Raw genomic sequence first — 21,785 nt, forward strand, 5'->3', positions numbered from 1 at the left:
AAATGTTCAGATTCTTCCAAAAAAATCATTTCCACAAACAGCAAAAAAACTGTTTTCAAATACAACCAAAGTGGCCTAAGTTCTGAAAATACTTGAAATATCCATATATATATGTGGATGGATAGATACATATCAAAAAGATGCCAATAAACATGGCATCACCTCAGAGGGAAATCCCACCTATTCTTAACTGACACCAATTTAAATATTGATTGCTGATTCCATAATATTTACTTATTGATTAGAATTATTTTACTTATCTCTTCAAATGGATTTGTAGTTATATGTACAAAAGACTTTAATACATTTTACATAGTTTTTTTAAGTAATATATTTTTGCTTCAGAGTAAGTTCTATTAAAAAGAAACATATTCTAATTCTAAATGAAGCTGTCCTGCCATGAAGAAAGGCTTTTTCTGTGGCAATATGGTAAGCTATGAAATACAGGACATCGTAATCATTCCACTGTTCTCATCACCCTCTAGGAGAATCCCTTACTAGACAAAATTCAGAAGGAATAGTGAAGGGTGTGAAATAGAGAATCCACGCCAAATGGAGAGAGAGTCAAAAAAAGAGAAATTAAGGTTGCACAGAAAAACACTACTAGTAGTGAACTGAATGGTGGCCCCCTAAAAGGTATGTCTACATCTTAATCCTAGAACCTGTGATTATTGTCTTTATTTTTAAAGGGCTCTTGAGATAAAGAGATTATCCTGGGTTATCCAAACTAGCTAGGCCCTAAATCCAATAGCAAGTGTCCTTAAAAGAGAAACTCACAGAATAAAACATAACAGATGGCCGTTTGACCACAGATGCAGAAATTTGAGCAATACAGCCACAAGTCAGGGAATGGTGACAACCACCAAAAGCTGGAATAGGCAATAATGGATTCTCCTCTAGATCCCTGCTGACATCTTGACTTCAGACTTCTGTTCTCTAGAACTGTGACAGAATAAAATTCTATTATTTTTAAGCTACCTGGTTTGTGATAACTTGTTACAACAACCAGAGGAAATAAATATACTACACTACTAAAGAACTGAAAGAGAATAATCTGAAAGAAAAAGAAAATGACAATGCCTGGCCCAGGGTAGAGGTTCAATAAATATCTCTTGAAAGCATGAATGAATAGATGGCTAACTAGATGAACAGATGTCAGGAATATTAAATATTGAATGTTCCATGAATTTTATTCACTAATTTGCAATTAAGGTAAAAAAGGGTATAATCTCTAATACCTCACAGAGGTGAAAACAAAACTTTTCATAGGAAGGCAAGAAAAAGAAAACAGAAGCAAAAAAAGAACAAATAAAAAATAAAATGATACACTTTAGCCTTAAAATATCAACAATTACATTAAATATAAGTGGTCTAAAAATATCAGTTTAAGACAAGAATTGGCAGAGTGGCTTTTAAAAATGATTCGACTATATACTATCTACAAGAAACTCACTTCAAAAAAACAGTATCAGTGGTTGAAAACAGTATCAGTGGTTGAAAATAAAGAATGGAAAATAATATATCATAGAAATGTGAATCAAAAGAAAGCAGGAGTGGCTATATGAATATCAAGTAAAGTAAATCTCAAAGCAGAGAAAATCACCAGAGACAGACAGGGACACTATAAAATGATAAAAGAGATGAATCCACCAAGAAATAGCAATCCTAAATGTGTATACAACAAACTGAGTTGCAAAATATGTGATGCAAAAACTGATAAGACTGAAAAGAAAAAGAGACAAACACACAGGTGCAGCTGGAGATTTCAGAACCCATCTCTCAAAAACTGACAGAACTACACAGAGAATCAGCAAAGATATAGAAGAACTCAAGAATACCATCAACCAAGATTTAGTAGACATTTATGGAACACTCTATCCAACAATAGCAGAATACACATTCCATTCAAGTGCCCAAAGAACATATATCAAGATGGACCATAAAACAAACTTCAACAAATTTTTGAAAATTTAAATAATACAGAATTTTCTCTAACCACAATGGAATCAAACTAGAAGTTGGTAAAAGAAAAGTAACAGAAAAATCTCCCAACTCTTGGAAACTAAACAAACTTCTATATATTCCCATGAATCAAAGAGAAAGGTCTCACGGGAAATCAAAAAATACACTGAACTGAATGAAAATAAAAAATTAACATTTGTGAGATACAGCTAACATATTCAAAGAGGGAAATGTAACCATCAGAAAAAAACAGAACATCTCATATCAATAATCTAACTTTCCACTTCAAGAACCTAGAACAAAATAATCACAATACACAAGCAGAAGAAACAAAGAGATAAAATCAATAATAAAAACAGAAAAAATAAAGAAAAAGAAGGAAACAAAGACCTAGTTGTTTTAAAGATCAATAAAAATCAACCTCAGCAAGAATGACAAAAGAACAAGAGAAGACAAAAATTACCAACATCAGAATTGAAACAGTAGGTATCTTACAGACTGCAGAAATCAAAAGGACAATAAATGAATGCTGTGAATACTTCTATACATATAAATTTGAAAACTTAGACAAAATGGACCAATTTGTTGAAAAACATAAATAGTAACAACTTATCCAATATGAAAGAGATAATCTGAATGTTCCTACAACTATTAGGGAAATTGAATTAATATTTTCAAAGTCCTAAAAAAATGTCCAAGCCCAGATGGTTTCAGTGGAGAATACTACCAAACATTTAATGAAAAATTAACACTATTCTACACAATCTCTTCCAGAAAAGAGAAGAGGAGGTGGCACTTCCTAAATCACTTCATAAAGAAAAACTACAAAGCAGTATACCTCATAAATACAGATGCAAAAATATTTAATAAAATTTTAGCAAGAATTATATACCATGATCAAATGAAGTTTATTGCAGGGATGCAAGGCTGGTTCAATATTAAAAATCAATATACTCCATCATATTAACAGGCTAAAGAAGAAAAATATCACATGATCGTATCAATTCAGAAAAAACATTTGACAAAAGTCAACACATGAACACTGAAATTACAAATTCAATATAATTTATAATCACTCCAAAAAACTAACAAAATACGTACAGAAGTTGTAGGTTGAAAATACACAATGCTGAAAGAAATCAAAGGATATCTAAGCAATTAGAGAGGCACACACTGGGAAATTCAGCATGGTAAATATGGCGATTCTCCCCAAAGTGGTATACAGCTTTAACACAATTCCTATCGAAATACAAACAAGATTTTGGGAGACACAGATTATATTTTTTCTAAATTTATATGAAAAACCAAAGGAATAAGCATAGCTGAAACAACTTTGAAAAAGAAGAACGAAGTAGGAGGAACTGTGTCCACCCACTGTTAAGACTTATTATAGTAAGCCATAGTAACCAAGACTACACAGTATTGGTGGAGGGAGAGAGACATAGATCAACAGAACTGAAGGCAGAACCCAGAAACAGACCCCACACATATGCCCAACTGATTTTTGGCAACAGTGCAAAGACAATCCAGTAGACGAAAGATAGCCTTTTCATCAAATGGCACTGAAGCAACTAGATATCCACAGGTGTTTAAAATTAAAAAAAAAAAAAAAAAAACTGACACAACCTATGCCTCACACTAACTCAAAATGAATCACAGACTTACACCTAAACCATAAAACTAATCACTTCTCAGCCTTTTCACTAAGATCAAGTGTGAAACGTATAACAATAGAGCTGCCAGGAAAAACACGGGCAAATAGCTTCTAGATCTAGGGCTAGACAAAGAATTCTTAAACTTGGCAGTAAAAGCATGATCCACAAGAAAGGGAAGTTAGACTTCATCAAAATTTAAAACTTTTGTATTGTGAAAGACCCTGTAAAAGGATGAAAAGACAAGCCACAGACTGGAAGAAAATATTTGCAAATGAATGTTTGAAAAAGGACTAGTGTTGAGACCACATAAAGAACTCTCAAAACTCAATAGTAATAAAATATACAATCCAATTCAAAAATGGGTAAAAGACATGAGGGAACATTTTACTGAGGATGATATACAGATTGCAAATAAGCCCACTAAAAGATGCTTAATTCATTAACCATCAGGCAAACACAAAGTAAAAGGACAATGAACTATCACTACACATTTATCAGAATGGCTAAAATTTTAAAAACACCACCAAAAGCAAAAAAACTGGATGATTCATTGCTGCTAGGAATGTAAGCCGGTATAGCCACTCTGGAAAACAGTTTGGAAGTTTCTTAAAATACTAAGTGTGTAACACCATACAAGACAGCAATTGTACTCTGGGGAATTTATCCCAAAGAAATAAAAATTTCTGTTCACATAAAAACTTGTGGATGAATGTTTATAACACCTTTATTTGAACAACAAAAACAACAAAAAAGATATGAAAACAATGATATGTCCTTCAGTGAAGAAATGGATAAACGAACTGTAGTACACCTACACCATACTGTGGAATATACTCAGCAATAACAAGGAAAAAAAAACTATTGATATGTGTAACCACCTGGAAGAATCTCCAGAAATTAAGCTAAGTGAAAAAAAAATTCAATCCCAAAAGGTTACATACTGTATGATTCCACTTATACAGCATTCTTGAAATGACGAAGTTATACAAATAGAGAACAGATTAGCGAATTCCAGGGGCTAAGGAGGGATACAGGAGCAGGAGGGAAATAGGTGTGACCACACAAGTGTAATATGAGAGATCCATTGATGATGGAAATCTTATGCATCCTGATTTTATCAATGTCAACATCCTGGTTGTAATACTGTACTATAGTTTTTCAAGATGTTATTATAGGGGGAAACTGGGTAAAGAGAACATGGATATTTCTGTATTATTTCTTACAACTGTATGTGAATCTAAAGTTTTCTCAAAATATAAAGGTGTTTTTTGTTTTGTTTTGTTTTTTGAGACAGAGTCTGGCTCTGTCATCAGGCTGGAGTGTAGTGGCGCGATCTTGGCTTACTGCAACCCCCGACTCCCTGGTTTAAGCTATTCTCCTACCTCAGCCTCCCGAGTAGCTGGGATTACAGGCACGCACCACCACGCCTGGCTAATTTTTGTATTTTTTTTTTTTTTTTTTTTTTAGTAGAGATGGGGTTTCATCATGCTGGCCAGGATGGTCTCGATCTCTTGACCTCATGATCCACCCGCCTCGGCCTCCCAAAGCGCTGGGATTACAGGCATGAGCCACCACGCCTGGCCGAAAAGGTTAATTTTTGAAAGCAGTCAACGTAACAGAATTTTCAAAAAGCACCTGAAATCTGAGAAATACAGTATCTACTCATGATTTAAAACTATCAGCAAACTACAAATAGAAGGGAACTTCTTCAACCAGATAAAGAATACCTATGACAAACTTAGAGCCAGCATCATACTTAATGGTGAAAGAATGAATGCTTTCCCCCAAGTCAGGAACAAGGCAGGGATGTTGACCATTACCACTTCCTTATTTTAATCCATAAACACAATATTTATCTTTGTTTATTTAGATCTTTGAATAGTTTATTCAGTTTTATGTAATTTTTAACATACAGATCTTACACACATTTTCTTAGATTCGTATCTAAGCACTTTTTTATTTCTATAGGTTTTGGGGGAACATGTGGTGTTTGGTTACAAAAGTAAGTTCTTCAGTGGTGATTTCTGAGATTTTGGCGCACCCATCACCCAGCAGTGTACACTGTACCCAGTTTGTAGTCTTTTACTCCTCACACCCCTCCCACCCTTTCCCCAGAGTCCCCAAAGTCCACTGTATCATTCTTATGCCTTTGCATCCTCACAGCTTAGCTCCCACTTATAAGTGAGAACATATGATGTTTGGTTTTCCATTCCTCAGTTACTTCACTTAGAATAATAGTCTCCAGCTCCATCAAGGTTGCTGCAAATGCCAATATTTTGCTACTTTTTATGGTGAGTGAGATACACACACACACACACACACACACACACATACACATAAAAAATACACACACACACACACCACATTTTCTTTACTCATTGACTGATGGGCATTTGGGCTGGTTCCATATTTTAGCAACTGCAAATTGTGCCGCTACAAACATCCATGTGCAAGCATCTTTTTCATATAATGACTTCTTTTTCCTCTGGGTAGATACCTAGTAGGTACAGAATCACAGAATGAATAAGAATTCACCAACCAGCTGCTGTCTTCAAGAGAATCACCTAACACATAAGGACTCACATAACCTTAAGGTAAAGGGGTAGAAAAAGATATTCCAAATGGTCACCAAAAGTGAGCAGGAGTAGCTATTCTTACATCAGAAAAAAAACAAACAAACTTTAAAGCAACAGCAGCTTAAAAAGACAAAGAGGGACATTATATAATTATAAAAGGACTTGTGCAACAGGAAAATATCACAATCCTGAATATACATACACCTAACACTGGAGCTCCAAAATTTATAAAACAATTACTGCTAGACCTAAGACAGCAACACAATAATAGTGGGGGACTTCAATACTCCACTGACAGCACTAGAAAGGTCATCAAGAACAGAAAGTCAACACGGAAACAATGGACTTAAACTACACCCTAGAACAAATGAACTTAACAGATATCTACAGAACATTCTAACCAACAACTGAAGAATACACATTCTATTCATCAGCACAAGCAACATTCTCCAAGAAAGACCATATGATAGGCCACAAAACAAGTCTCAATAAATTTAAGAAAATCAAAATTATATCAAGTACTCTCTCAGACCACAGTGGAATAAAATTGGAAATCAACTCCAAAAGGAACACTGAAAACCATGCAAATACATGGAAAGTTAATAATCTGTTCCTGAATGATCGTTGAATCAACAATGAAATCAAGATGGAAATTTAAAAATTATTTCAACTGAATAATAGTGACAAAACTTATCAAAACCACTGGGTAGAGCAAAAGTGGTGCTAACAGAAAAGTTCATAGCATTAAATGTCTACATCAAAAAGTCTGAAAGAGCACAAATAGACAAGCTAAGGTCACACCTCAAGGAACTAGAGAAACAACAAACCAAACCCAAACCCAGCAGAAGAAAAGAAGTAACAAAGATCAGAACAAGACTAAATGAAATGGAAACAAAAAAATACAAGAGATAAATGAAATAAAAAGCTGGTTCTTTGAAAAGATAAACAAAACTGATAGACCACTAGTGAGATTAACCAAGAAGAGAGAAGATGCAAATAAACTCAATTAGAAATGAAATGGGAGACATCATAACCAATACCACAGAAATACAAAAGATCATTCAAGGCTACTACGAACACCTTTATGCACACAAACTAGAAAACCTAGAGGAGATGGATACATTCCTGGAAGTATACAACCCTCCTAGATTAAACCAGGAAAAAACAGAAACTCTGAACAGACCAAGAACAAGCAGCAAGATTGAAATTGTAATTTAAAAACTGCCAACAAAGAGAAATCCAGGACCAGACAGATTCACAGCAGAATTCTATCAGACATTCAAAGAATTGATACCAATTCTATTGAAACTAGACCATTATCACCATCCAACACTCTGTTGGAGCTCTGAACCAGTGCAATAAGGCAAGAAAAAGAAACACAGGACTTACAGATTAGAAAGGAAGACATTTAATTGTTTTTACTCACAAACAACATAGTTGTCTATGGTGAAAATCCCAAATAATCTACAAAATGGCTAGTAGAATAAGTGAGTCTAGCGGTATGCAGAATACAAGGTCAATATATAAAAGTATCTCTACTTTTATATATTATATTTTCCATACAATGTAAAAGATATAAATTATAATTTAAAAGGTAATCTAATTTACATTAGCATAACAATATTGATATGGGAAGGGGTGCAGGGAAGTGCTGGCAAGGGATGGGCGCGTTCCCTGTCTAGAGTACCACCCCCGGGCCTGTGCCCGCAGACCTAGGTGAGGACAGGAGCTCCTGCCTTCACGTCCAAATGCTGCCATTTCCCAAGACCACCCTGGCCCACCACACCCCCAACCTGTGCCTATAAAAGCCCCAAGACCCTAGCAGGCAGAGACGCAAGTGGCTGGATGTGGAGAGGAACACACCAGTGGAGGAACACCCAAGTGGCTGGACGTTGAGAGGCCGTCAAGAGGAACGCATCTGCATAAGAGCACGCCAACAGGCCCCGCAGGTCGGCAAGCCATGAACCGGCGGCATGAGGCAGTTTGGCTGGGGCCGTCAGAGGAGCGCCCGGGCTGCTAAGCAGCCCGACTCCAGGGGAAAATCACCTTTCTACTCCTTCGCTCTTCTGGCTCCCCCATCTGCTGAGGGCTACTTCCACTCAATACAACCTTGCGCTCATTCTCCAAGTCCACGTGTGATCCGATTCTTCCAGTATACCAAGGCAAGAAACCCTGAGATACAGAAAGCCCTCTGTCCTTGCGATAAGGCAAGGGTCTAATTGAGCTGACTAACACAAGCCGCCTACGACTGCAAAACTAAAAGAGCACCCTGTAACACATGCCTATTGGGGCTTCGGGAGCTCTAAACATTCACCTCCAGATACTGCCATGGGGTCAGAGTCCCACAACCTGCCCCTGGGCATGCTCCCCCTAGAGGTTTGAGCAGTGGGGCACCAAAAAAGCAAGCCACTCCCCTACTGCACGCCCTGCGAGGGGGGCTGAGGAACTTTTCCTGTTTCAATATGAAATATAATTGGAACACTTGACAAAAGATGTTCAAGACGTGTAGATCAAAAATTACAGAACATGCTGAGAGAAATAAAGAAGAGAGAAATATATTCAAGGATCAAATACTCAATATTGTTAAGACGTAAATCTCACAAATTGAAGACAGATTCAATATGATCCCCTTCTAAATCCTAGTAGGCTTTCTGCAGAAATGAACAAGCTTATTCTAAAATCTGCATGGAAATGCAAAGGATATAGAATAGCTAAAACAAATCTGACAAAAACAAAGTTGTAGGGCTAGTACTAGCAGGTTAGACTTTAAAACCTATCATAGAGCTATAATAGACAAGATAGTGCAATATTGGCATATAATCAATGGAAAAGAACAGAAAGTCCAGAAATAGACCCAAACATAAATGCGCAATTGACTTTTTAAAAAGGTGAAACGACAAATCAATGAGGAGATGATAATCTTTTCGACAAGTTGTGGCAGAACAATTAAATAGCCATATACAAACACAATGAGTCTCTCCTCATCCTGAAACAATAAACAGAAGTTAACTCAAACTGAATCACAGGCCTGACTATAAGAGCCAATAATGTAAAACTTCTAGAAGAAAACAGCAGAAAATCTTAGTGGCCTTGGGTTTGACAAGATTTCTTGAAGAGAACACAAAAGGTAAAGTATAAAAAATTTAAAACTCAACCAAATAAACTTCATCACAATTACAAATGTTTGTTTTTCAAAGGCACTGTTACAAAAATGAAAATGTAAGCCATAGACTGGCATAAAATATCTGCGAAACAAATATTTAGCAAATGACTTGTATCTAGAATATATAGAGAATTCTTAACTACAAGAGTAAGAACATCCAATAAAAAGCGGACAAAAGATTTGAACACCTCACCAAAGAAAATATAAAAATGGCAAATAAATACATCTTAAAATGCTCAACAAAATTTTAATCATTAGGTAAAATTACGTTACAACCACAATGAGATATCACTACACATTCACTGATATAAAATTATAAGGACTGAACATGCCAAATGTGGGCAAGGATGAGGAGTAATGGCACTTTCACATACTACTGATGGAATATAAATATAATACAATCATTTTGGAAAAGTTTGACAATTTCTTTAAAGGTTACACATACACCTACCAAACAACCCAGACATTCCATATTTAGACATTTATCCAAGGGAAATAAAAGCATATGTTCACATAAACACTTTAATGTAAATATTTATAACAGCTTTGTTTGTAATAGATAAAAACAATTCAGATGTTCACTAACAAGTGGATAATCAAATTATGATATATCCATACAGTGATATATCCATATAGCAATAAAAAGAAATGAAGAAAATCATGGATAAACTTCAAAACAATTACACTGAATGAAAGAAGCCATACAAAAAAAATTAATACTACTGTATGTTTTCACTTATAGAAAATCACAGAAAATACAAACTGAACTATAGTGGCAGAAAGCAGCTTTTGCCTGGGAATAAAGAAAGGAGAATGAAAGCTGGATTATGAAGGGGCATGGGGAAATTTTTGGAGGTGGATATGTTTATTATCTTGATCACGGCGAGGGTTTCATGGGAATATACATATGTGAAAAGTCATCAAATTTCCAATTTTAAATATATGTAGTTTACTATACATCAATACTTCAATAAACTAGTGCAAAATAAAGTATATAAATACAAAAAAAAAGATGAAATCACCCCTATAAAGACGGCAACAGTGAACACATTGTTTTTTTAAATTTCCTGAATCCCTCATAAAAAACAGAGCATAAAAAACTAGGACAAAAATAATAAAATTAAACAAAATAAATAAAATAAACCATGCATGACATCTACACCATAACTACATGATAAGATTTCCCACACAAACCAAAAATGCATGTCATGTGCGAACAGCAGCTAAAACCATAAATGGTTTTGTATCCTCCAACAGCTGATGAATTCAGCAAGTCCATAGTAACATCTGAGAGGGCCAAGCAGTCTTATCCCCATGAACTTTCAAAACTTCTAGAACAAAGACCCAAGTTGAAGAAAAATTCTGGGAAACAGAACCCAAATTGAGCAGCAGAGGAACAACAGAAAAGGTCTACGTAACAGTACAGGAGAGAAACAGAATCGAGAAACCTCAGAAAGTAAGGTATCCTAATTCGAACACTATACAAAACAACAAAAAAGGGAGCTCTAGAGTCCTGATATTAGAAAAGCTATCCTGAACCACACCTCTCAAGGTTTATGAAAACTAATTTCACATAAAAATGAAAAATAAGGATCATTAAATTACACGAATAGTTATTTTTTAAAGAGAGAATAAGGAGCAGACTAATATTCCTAAAGACAATGGAAGACATACTCAAACAGGTAACTACAACCTACTATTTCTCCACAAGCAAAGAAATTTTTAATGTATAAGATATGAAAAAACACATGAATCGTAATTATGAAAACTCAGAAATGAAGTGATAGAACTCAGGAAAGAATTAGAAGAAAATATTTCAAAAAAGACTAAACTAGAAAGAAGAAAAAGATGAATAAACACAATAATACTTCAAGAGAAATAAAAGGTGAAAAGAAGAAAAATTTTTAAATAAAAAAGATTTGAAGCCAGGCGCAGTGGCTCATGCCTGTAATCCCAGCAGTTTGGGAGGCCAACGCAGGCAGATCACCTGAGGTCAGGAGTTCAAGACCAGCCTGCCCAACATGGTAAAACCCTGTCTCTACTAAAAATACAAAAACTAGCTGGGTGTGGTGGTGGACACCTGTAATCCCAGCGATGTGGGAGGCTGAGGCGGGGAATCACTTGAACCCAGGAGGCAGAGGTTGCAGTGAGCCAAGATCGTGCCACTGCACTCCAGCCTAGACAACAGAATGAAACTCTGTCTCCAAAAAAAAAAAAAAAAAAACTTTGAAACAAAGTAATATAAGCTTATAAGCTTGAGAGAAAGTAATATATGTAATATATAAGGTAGACAAAGAAGATCTAACAACTTTTAATAGGAGTTCCTGAAGAAGAAAACCAAAACCAAAGCAAGGGAAGGAATTTTTTTAAGTCAAAATTTTTTTTAAAAAGCCCTTTCCTGTAATTAAAAACAAAAAAAAGATTCAAAAGCACGTACCGCAAACCTGAGAAAGTCAATCCAATATAACCAATACTGAGATTTACTGTTGAATCTTAAAGAAAAATCCTTTGGGCATCCAAGCAAAATAAGCAAGTTACTTAGGAACAAAAAGAAAAGCAAATTATCATTAGACTTTCACAGCAATAAGATACAAGGAAAGCAAATAATACTAGTCTATAGGGTGATATTGCTCACTATAAGCAGGACGTGAAAAAATATAAAAAGTAATATAAATTTTGTAAAATTATAAAAAATTATAATCACCATAATCTTTAATTTCTATAATTAATTTATATCTAGCCGTTTTCCTACCCAGGGAGAAAAACTGATATATTATGGGTAGTACATTGGCTATTACGAGTTTGAAGAAAAAGAAACTAGACTAGCTAGTGGTTCTCAACCAGGAGTGATCTCCTCCTTCCCTGCCCCTCCACTCGTGGTCTAGGGACATTTTTTTAATCATCACTTAGGAAATGTTACTGTAATCTAGTAGGTAGAAGCCGGAGTGCCACTAAACATCCTACAATGCACAAGACAGCTGCCTACAACAAAGAATGTCAATATCTCAACAAAATATGTCTAAGAAATTCTGGTTTAGACAAAGCAAATATTAGTTGAGTCACATGAAACCACCAACATTAACTACTGGCCATAGTTCAACATATATGTTGAGCTTAGCAGAAATATATTAAGTCAGTGACATCAAGAAAATGTATACAGGTTGGCAACTACAACATGCTACAGCAGTGGCTCTCAAACTTCAGCATGTGTCGGAATCACCTCGTACAGGGCTTGTTAAACCTGGGTCCCACCACCAGAGATTCTGGTTCAGTTGGTCTTGTTTAGGCCTGGGAACTTGACTTCTAACAAGTTCCCAGGTGATATACTGGGGATCACACATTGAGAGTCACCATGGTAGAAGAACAGTCAAAAACAAAAAGAGGAAAAGAAGACTGCAGAATCTTAACATTTTTTAGATGTGAGTGAAATGAGCCAAGTGCACAGCAGCAGTTTGCCCAAATGAAGCGGAAGGTCCATCTGACAGTAGACTGCATACGTTCACAACTTCTGTTAGTCCTGGCCACAGGGCTCTTCGTAATGACTTTAAAAGTAATACGGCAAAAAAATAGCAGAGATGGAATAACATGTAAGTCTACTTAAATGTACATTAGAGAAAAGCATAAGGAGTTTGTGAAAAAGCGTATCAGACAAAAGGGTCATTGAGTAGAGGCTTGCATTAAAATGGGAGTTCTTAACTTGCATGCCTGGGAATTTCTTGGGGCTGTGAACATGTTGCTTTGTTCTGCTGACTTTAGTCATAATCATTATAAGTAAACCAAGTATTCCCCGGTGCGGGGTACTGCACCTGTAGTCCCAGTTAGTCAAGCGACTAAGAGAGGAGGATCACTCCAGCCCAGGCCCAGGCATTCAAGTCCAGCCTGGGCAGCACAGCCAGACTCTATCTCTTAAGAAAAAAAAAAAAAAAACAAGTATGTGTGGATCTATGCTACCATCACTGACTAGAAGAAACCCAAAAATAAAATTGGCATAGAGGATTCCACTTTATTGCTACTTTATATCACACATGTAATTTTTAAATATTTGATCAACATTATTCTTTTTGTTTCAAAGTAAGCTTCCCAGCTTCCCAGACTTTAAAATCTACAACTTTCTATTGAAAAGCCCGGCACAGGAAACAATCATCATGGTTACAACTTGAGCTGCTCCTTTTTGGCCCAATTGTGCTATTCTTTGGGACATGCTCCTTTTCTAGGATACTTACTCAGAAACAAAATGAACACAAGCCCACTCAACAAACCATTCCTCTAAAACTAAAAAGAATTGGGTTAATCATCTCATCTGTACACTAGTGGCTAAAAAGGAAAGCCGAAAAAAACAAGACTAGTTAAATAAATGAATTTAGGACACCTATCTTTTAAACTCTAAATTAATGTTTCTAATTATTTTATCCCTACTGGGAGATGCACCTATTTTAAAGAGCCATTTATAGTAATATCTTACGCCAATAAAAAACAAGTCAATCCACTGAAGTATTCTTTGCTACAATAAAAGTTATATAGTCTTTCTTGTTGTCCCAGCTTCTGCCACTGTCATGGTAAACTTCATCATTCAGGTGAGTGACCAATAGCTGGTTTCTGCTTTCCTGTAATCCAAGGATGTTTTACCCAAATGTGACATTCCCCAATGCCTAGCAAAGCAGCACGCAGTAAGGGCTTCATAAATATTTGTTAAAATGAATTCATCTCCACTTCATATTAGCAACCCACAACTTTTGTCAAAGGCTGGATCTTATTATCTGGAAATGCTCCATCTCTAGAATCTCAAACTGTGATCTCACTTATTGGCCATTAACTCTTATTTTTCTACTTTTCTATTGCTAAGCCTATGTTTTGCCCTCATCACATTTCTAACCTATTAACCTTCTTATTCTCCAGTACCTAATATTCTTCCTAGTTTCATTTTTTTCCTTGCCAGCCTAAATCTCCCTAGCATTGCAATTAGATTCTCACCAATAACCTTACTTTAATAACTTCCTTCTAATCTCAACAAAATAAAAATAGTATCTAATATACTATAAGCCAGGCATTGTGCTAATAAATAAGCACCTTATTTGCATTCATCTTATTTAATTCTCATACTAATTTTACAAGGTAGGTAGATCCTATTATTATCCCATGTTGTAGATGAGGAAATTAGAGTTTAGAAAAATTAAGGTACTTGCCAAAAGTTATGCAGCCTGTACTACTCCAAAACTCATACCAACCACTATGCTACACTGACTCCTGTCCAAACTGTGCATCCAGATAATACCAAACACATCTATCAGCTTTTCCTATCCCACTCCTGCTCCTAAGCTATGCAGCACTGCTAGAGAAAACTGTGTAACTATGCTGCTTAATGCTTTTTAAAAACATATGGTTAAAAAAAAAAAAAAACTTGTCTTCAATGATCAATGATGCTAGACAAAAACACAAAATGACAACCAATTTGTTGCAATCAAGAAAAGAAACAGAAATTTAGTTTATGATATTGCCTAAAGCATTTTCAGAAACATCTTTGATCTCTGAAAATGAGGCTACCTGTGCTAGTTTATGAAAGCCTTGCCCTTCTCCACAAAGAATAAGCCACATGTTAGAATAAATCCAGGTACTAACAATATTATCTTCCTCTATTCTTGTACCTTGCTCCTACCTCTAAGAACTTAAAATCTAATAAGGAAGACAGATTCACACACTAAAAATTTTGACTACATAGCACAAAGTCCTCTTTTCCTAGCCTGGACACCCTCATAATTTGTTTAGTCCTAAACCACTTGGACAAGAGAGAGGAGATGAGCAGATGCTATCCAAAAATGATGACGTGAAATAATCAGTCAGTACTATATCTGAGAACTCCAGCTTTGCTACTGTTCAACTATGTGTAGGATATCAAATGTTTGTAGTTACAGAGAGCCAGTTATCCTACTCCTAGCAGCTCTCACTTAAAATCCAAAGTATAACTCATAAGCTGCTGATACTGTGCTTGAATTTATAACAATAAAGCAGATGCCATAAAGGCCGTGCTTTGAGTTCACAATAAAAACTAAACTTTACATAGCTGATAGTTAATTATTTCCTTACTCAAATTAAATTATTAAAGTTTGTTTTAATGAATAGAACAAAATAAATTAAATGATTACCTTAGAGAATTAACCTTCCAAGAAAGACAAAACCTTCTTTGAAGGCAAAGATGACTGATAGAGAGACTCAAAAAAAACTAAGCAGAAGACACTGAATACCAATCCCTAACATCAGTAATTTTTCAAATATAGAATATTTCCATATGTTAGTCCTGTAAAATGAAATTCCTAATAATGTTTAATCTTTAAAACATTGCCTTAAAAGGTTTATGTAGAAAACCATTCAAACCTGATTATAGTCTTCATGCTTAAGACCATACAGAAACAAATAATATTTTTTAGTAGGACCAAAGAAAGAGTAAAAGAAAAATTAACATTTAAGGGCCTACTATGTGCTGTACAAGGCACTTTATATACATAATCACATTAATCGTCACAATATATGAGCAGTATATTTCTATCCTTACTGATGCTCAGAAAAAAAAAAAAAATGGGATTCACCCAAAGTCATGTGACTAGTAAAGATTAGAGCCAGTATTCCAACCTATTTCTCAGTCCATAACCTACAGCCATCATACCACCTCAGATCATAGTCCCATCATAAGAACTCGCTTAAATGCCAGCCTAAAAGGATTTCTAAGTTGATAATTTTGTGAGAGTTATGTTCATGATTTATTTAATAATATTTATGTTACCAATAAATTATTTTACTAATAATGTCCACTATGTATTTTTTACTATCATTGCCATGTCAAAACAATATACACAAGTTTCATGTTCCTTGCGAAGAGATAAACTCCTCTTTGGATTAAACCTTTATCACCAATGATATAGAGAATATTGCCTTTTGAGTGGCTCTTCGACAACTTATACAGCAAGACAGGAGGAATAAGTTCCGCTGTTCTGTACCACTGTAGGGTGAATATGATTAACAACTTAGTGTGTATTTTCAAAAAGCTAGAAGAGATAATTTTGAATGTTTACAACACAAAAGAATGATAAATGTTCAAGGTGATGAATGCTAACTACTCTGATTTGATCATTACACACTGCATACATGTATTAAATATGCTCTGCATCCCATAAATATATACAATTATTACATGTCAACTAAAAATAAAAGAGAAAGGCCCAAAATTTGCCTGAAAAACACAAATGAGCTTATTTTCCCCTCCCTCTTTATACCAACAAGGGTACAAACAGCCCTCTGATTCCTAAGGATGCAGTTCAGAATTATTTCAACGTTTCTTTTCTCCTCACACCCCACAGCACATTTCACAACAGTGTAATAAGATGTGTATGACTCCCAATTGTTCTGGATTGAAAAGAACTTACTAAGGTGCAAGTACGCCTGTGGCATTAATAAATTGTCGGTTTTTTGTATTGTTTATCTTGGATTTTTTCCATATTATAGTGCAATATAAACAACATTATATTTGATATTAACTTTTATATGTTTTACTGTATGATATATAGAAGAATAATTGCTGTTAAATTTTAGTTTCAGTTCTATATATTAATACACATGCACACAAACGTGTGTATATGTGGGGTCACAATTTAAAATGTATTCCTTACATGATAAGGTCATAGTAAAAAAAAAAAAAAAAAAAAAGTTGGAAATCGCAGCTCTACAGTATTTTGCATAGAGTAAAAGGGAATATTACCAAAGTCTGTCCTAAATATATGAGCTATAGCAGGAATATTGAAAGGTATGAAAAACGTTAGTTCAGGAATAACTATATAAACTTGGAAGAGTTCTGGGAACATTGTAAGCTCCCTCCTGTTAACTTTTTTAACCAGGCTTTCTATTTCCTCATTAACAAATAGCAGTAAAAATTCCTTTAAAATACTTTTATTTTTATTTTTATTTTTTGAGACAGAGTCTCCCTGCATCGCCCAGGCTTAAGTGCAATGGCGCAATCTTGGCTCACTGCAACCTCTGCCTCCCGGGTTCAAGCAATTCTCCTGCCTCAGCCTCCTAAGTAGCTGGGGCTACAGGCACACGCCAACCCACCTGGCTAATTTTTTAGTAAAGACAGGGTTTCACCATATTGGCCAGGCTGGTCTCGAATTCCTGACCCCAATGATCCGCCCACCTGAGCCTCCCAGAGTGCTGGGATTACAGGCGTGAGCCACCATGCCCAGCCTAAAATACTTTTTAAAAATATATAGATATGTTAGGACATAGCAGGGGAAAAGGGCTAGCTAAGATAACATACTGCCAACCCAGCCAGTAAGACAAACTCAGAATAGTAACCAACAGCTATTAAAAATAAACAAACAAACAAACAAACAAACAAACCAGGTGTGGTGGCACGTTCCTGTAATCCCAGCTACTAGAGAGGCTAAGGCAGGAGGATTGCTTGAGGTCAGGAGTTTAAGACCAGCCTGTGCAATATAGTAAGACCCTATCTCAAAAAAAAAAAAAAAAAAGATAAAAGCAGGCCAAGTCCCTGGCACCTACAGGAAGAAGGGGTGACAAATAAGTATTGAAGGAGAAGAGACCCAATTACCTAACCTAAACAGCTGAAGTGACATGTTCAATCATTCAGGAACTGCTGGGTGCCGGGCACTGGTTCTGGATTCTCCAACACAATCTAATAACGCTTTATGCCTAGCACAGAATGTGTCAGACAACGAAGACTGTCAAGAGTACTGACAGAAAAAGAAAGAGTATAAAATTACTCCCAGGTTTCCCTCCAGTATGATACCGGAAGATGGTCAGGCTTCAATAACAAGAGGAGGCATATTTAGGTAAGAAGTGATGAATGCAGTTTCAAGCACATTGAGTTTGAAAAGCCAGCAAGACATTCTGGTGGAGACACCCTGGTGGAGGTGCCCAGTAAACAGAAATGATCCAAAATTGAGAAGGAAAGGCCAAGGCTACAGTCACACATTTGGAAATCATGCCATGGAAATGATGACTGAAATCCAGAATGAATAATATGACCCAGAAAGAGAGTCCCAAATAATACACAGTGGCTCCCGTCTGTTCATTTGACTGATTATCACTGTAAGTGGGGCACTGAATCAGAAGAAATGTAATACAAACACATCAATTATAATATTTAAAAACTCATCAGTCAATCCAAAATCAATCTGTAAAAGCTACGTGAAATAATTATTTCTTTTATCTAATAATAAAGACAGGATAAGATAGAATAAAATGAAATGTTCAAACTAAAAGGGGGTCTTGGAAATATAACACATCTCCTTCACATTGTGACAAGGAAGAAACCAACATCTACAGAGATTGTGGAACTTAGGTCAACCAGCTAGTTACTATCAGGGCCAAAATGTCATCTCCACAAAGCAAGAGCTGATTTTTAAAAACTATTGATCCTATAATCTCTCTCATGGGTTCCTAAATAACTATTCATTTAAATAAATTTTACATATGTATATTTTCTTCTCTAAGAGAAAAAAACAAAGTCAATTTTCTCCCTGATTTCTCTTATGGTAACTGTTTTAGATATTCTTATCATTCAACAATATACAAATTATCAGTCCTCTAGTTATTCTAAAATAATTTTTTTCAGTTTTATTGAGGCATAACTGACAAAAATGCTGCATATTTAAGATATACGATGTGATGCGATTTTTTAACCCTTTTTAATTGTAAATTGAGAAAAAATAATCTATGTATTCACAGGCTACAAAGTGATTATGATATCTCACCATACGTATACATTATAAAATGATTACTACAGTAAAGCCAATCAACATGTCCATCACCTCACATAATGACTTTTTGTGATGAGAATACTTAAGATCTACTCTCTTAGCAAATTTCAACTACACAATTGTCTAAGGAAATACAATTATTAATTACAACAAATGTAATTCAACAGCAAATAATTTAGGTACTCTATCACGATACAAATGTTTCTCTATATGTGTGTGTGTGTATACACACATATATATATTTTAGGCAAGATATATATATCCCTGTCAAGATTTCAATATGTTGTCCAAAGACTAGGTCTACATGCTATTTATGTAGTAATAATGAAGAAACTAAGCAGTGTAACAGAATAATAGGCATTTTGATTGTAGGGTCATCTTCATAAAATACAATCAAAATAAGATATTATAAGAAAACTGATGATTAATCCTCTTATTAACATAGATGACAAAATCCTCCACAAAATATTAGCAAAGAGTCCAGAAACATATAAAAAGACTAATTACATAATGAACAAGTAGGATTTATTCCAAGAATGAGAGGTTGGTTCATCATTCAAAAAGTAATCAATGTACTTCACTGTATTAAAAGACAAAATAAGAAAAGCCATATACCATATCAATAGATACAGAAAAAAACATTCTACAAGATTCAATACCCATTCATGGTAAAACTTAGCAAATTAGGAATACAGGAAACTTAACCTAATGGTTATCTATTTAAAAAGTACAACCACATTATACTTAATGGTAAGAGACAGAATGCTTTCTCCCTAAGATGACGAAAGGCTGGAAGTCATCTCTTGCCACTCCCACAGTGGAAAAACCTGCCAGGTATTTCCTTAAGTGAATGGCCTAAATTAACATAACTGAGGATAAATCCATGGTGACAGCATGAATCCCCTGATATGACGAGATAAGAAAAGCACTGTGGTACTCTTCCTAAAAGCACATAACCCCAATCTAATTATGAGAAATAACATCACACAAATCCAATTTGAGGGAGAGTCTATGAAATACCTGACCAGCACTCTTTAAAACTATCAAGATCATGAAAAATAAGAAAAAGTTAAGAAAGTGTCACAGCCAAGAGAAGACTAAGGAGGCATAAATACAATGCGGTTTCCTGGAGTTGATCGTGAAACAGAAAAAAAAAACAAAAGTGAAAAAACTAGTGAAATCCAAATAAAGTCTGAGGTTTAGTTTAGAGTGATGTATCAATGTTAATTTCTGAATGTTTGAAAGATGTACCATGATTATGTATTAATAAATGTTAGCATTAGGGGACACTGGTGGAAGGTATATAGGAACTTTCTAAACTAACTGCAATGTTTGTGAAAATTTAAAATTATTCTGAAATATAAAAAATTAATTAAAAGGACAGAAAAAGATATACTTTTTAAACACTAACCAAAAGAAGGTTGGAATGAACATGTGAATATTAGATAAAGTAGATTACAAAACAACGTATATTCTCTTTTTTTTTCTTTTTCTTTTTTTTCCGAGACAGAGTCTTGCTCTGTCGCCCAGGCTGGAGTGCAGTGGCGCAATCTCGGCTCACTGCAACCTCGGCCTCCCGGGCTCACGCCATTCTCCTGCCTCAACCTCCCGAGTAGCTGCGACTACAGGCGTCCGCCATCACGCCCAGCTAGGTTTTTTTTTTGTATTTTTAGTAGAGATGGGGTTTCACCGTGTTAGCCAAGATGGTCTCGATCTCCTGACCTCATGATCCGCTGGCCTCGGCCTCCCAAAGTGCTGGGATTACAGGCGTGAGCCACTGCGCCTGGCCAATTTTTGTATTTTTAGTAGAGACAGGGTTTCACCATTTTGGCCAGGCTGGTCTCAAACTCTTGCCTTGTAATCCACCCGCCTCGGCCTCCCAAAGTGCTGGGATTACAGGTGTGAGCCACTGTGCCCAGCCTAACAAAGTATATTTCAAAGAATAAACATTACTTAATGATAAAGGGGTCAATTCAAGAAAACATAATAATCCTAATTTTATGTGCATTTCACCACAGTTTCAAAATACATAAACTACTAGTAAAAAATTACATATTTGAAAGGAGGAATAGACAAACCTGAAATTACAGTTGGAGACTTCAATACTCTCTCTCCATAATCAATAGAACAAATTATAAACACAATGAAATACTACTACACACCACTAGAATGACTTAAAATTAAAAAGACTGATCATATCAAGTGTTATCAAGTATAAGGAGCAACTCCAACGCTCATACTGCTGGTGGAAATATAAAATGGTACCATCACCTTAAAAACAATTTAGCAGTTTCTTAAAGGTATAAACATACATTTACTATATGGTCCTACAATTCGATGTTTACCAGAGAGGAAGGAAAGCACATGTCTACATGAAGATTTATAAATGAATGTGTATAGTCACTAAGTTTGTAAAAGCCCCAAACTGAAAATTACCCAAATGTCCATCAACTGATGAATGGATAAACAAGATGTGTTATACCCATTAAATGGAATCACTATCAATAATAAAAAGCAGTAAACTAACAATATAAGCAACATCAAGGATGAACTACAAAATAATTAGATTGAAAGAAGCCAGGCAAAAGAGTAGACTATATGATCCATTTCTATAAAATTCTAGAAATTGGAAACTAATTTATAGTAATGGAAAGCAGATCAG

At 35.3% G+C, this 21,785-nt stretch overlaps 1 protein-coding gene across 5 annotated transcripts in view; it reads right to left on the bottom strand.

Moving 5' to 3' along the window:
- PPP4R4 (protein phosphatase 4 regulatory subunit 4) overlaps positions 1–21,785 on the bottom strand; it is a 106,481-nt gene that overhangs the window by 72,748 nt on the left and 11,948 nt on the right. The gene's annotated exons all lie outside the window — the stretch shown is intronic.

Source organism: Papio anubis, chromosome 7, assembly GCF_008728515.1.
Source record: "Papio anubis isolate 15944 chromosome 7, Panubis1.0, whole genome shotgun sequence".
NCBI lineage: Eukaryota > Metazoa > Chordata > Mammalia > Primates > Cercopithecidae > Papio > Papio anubis.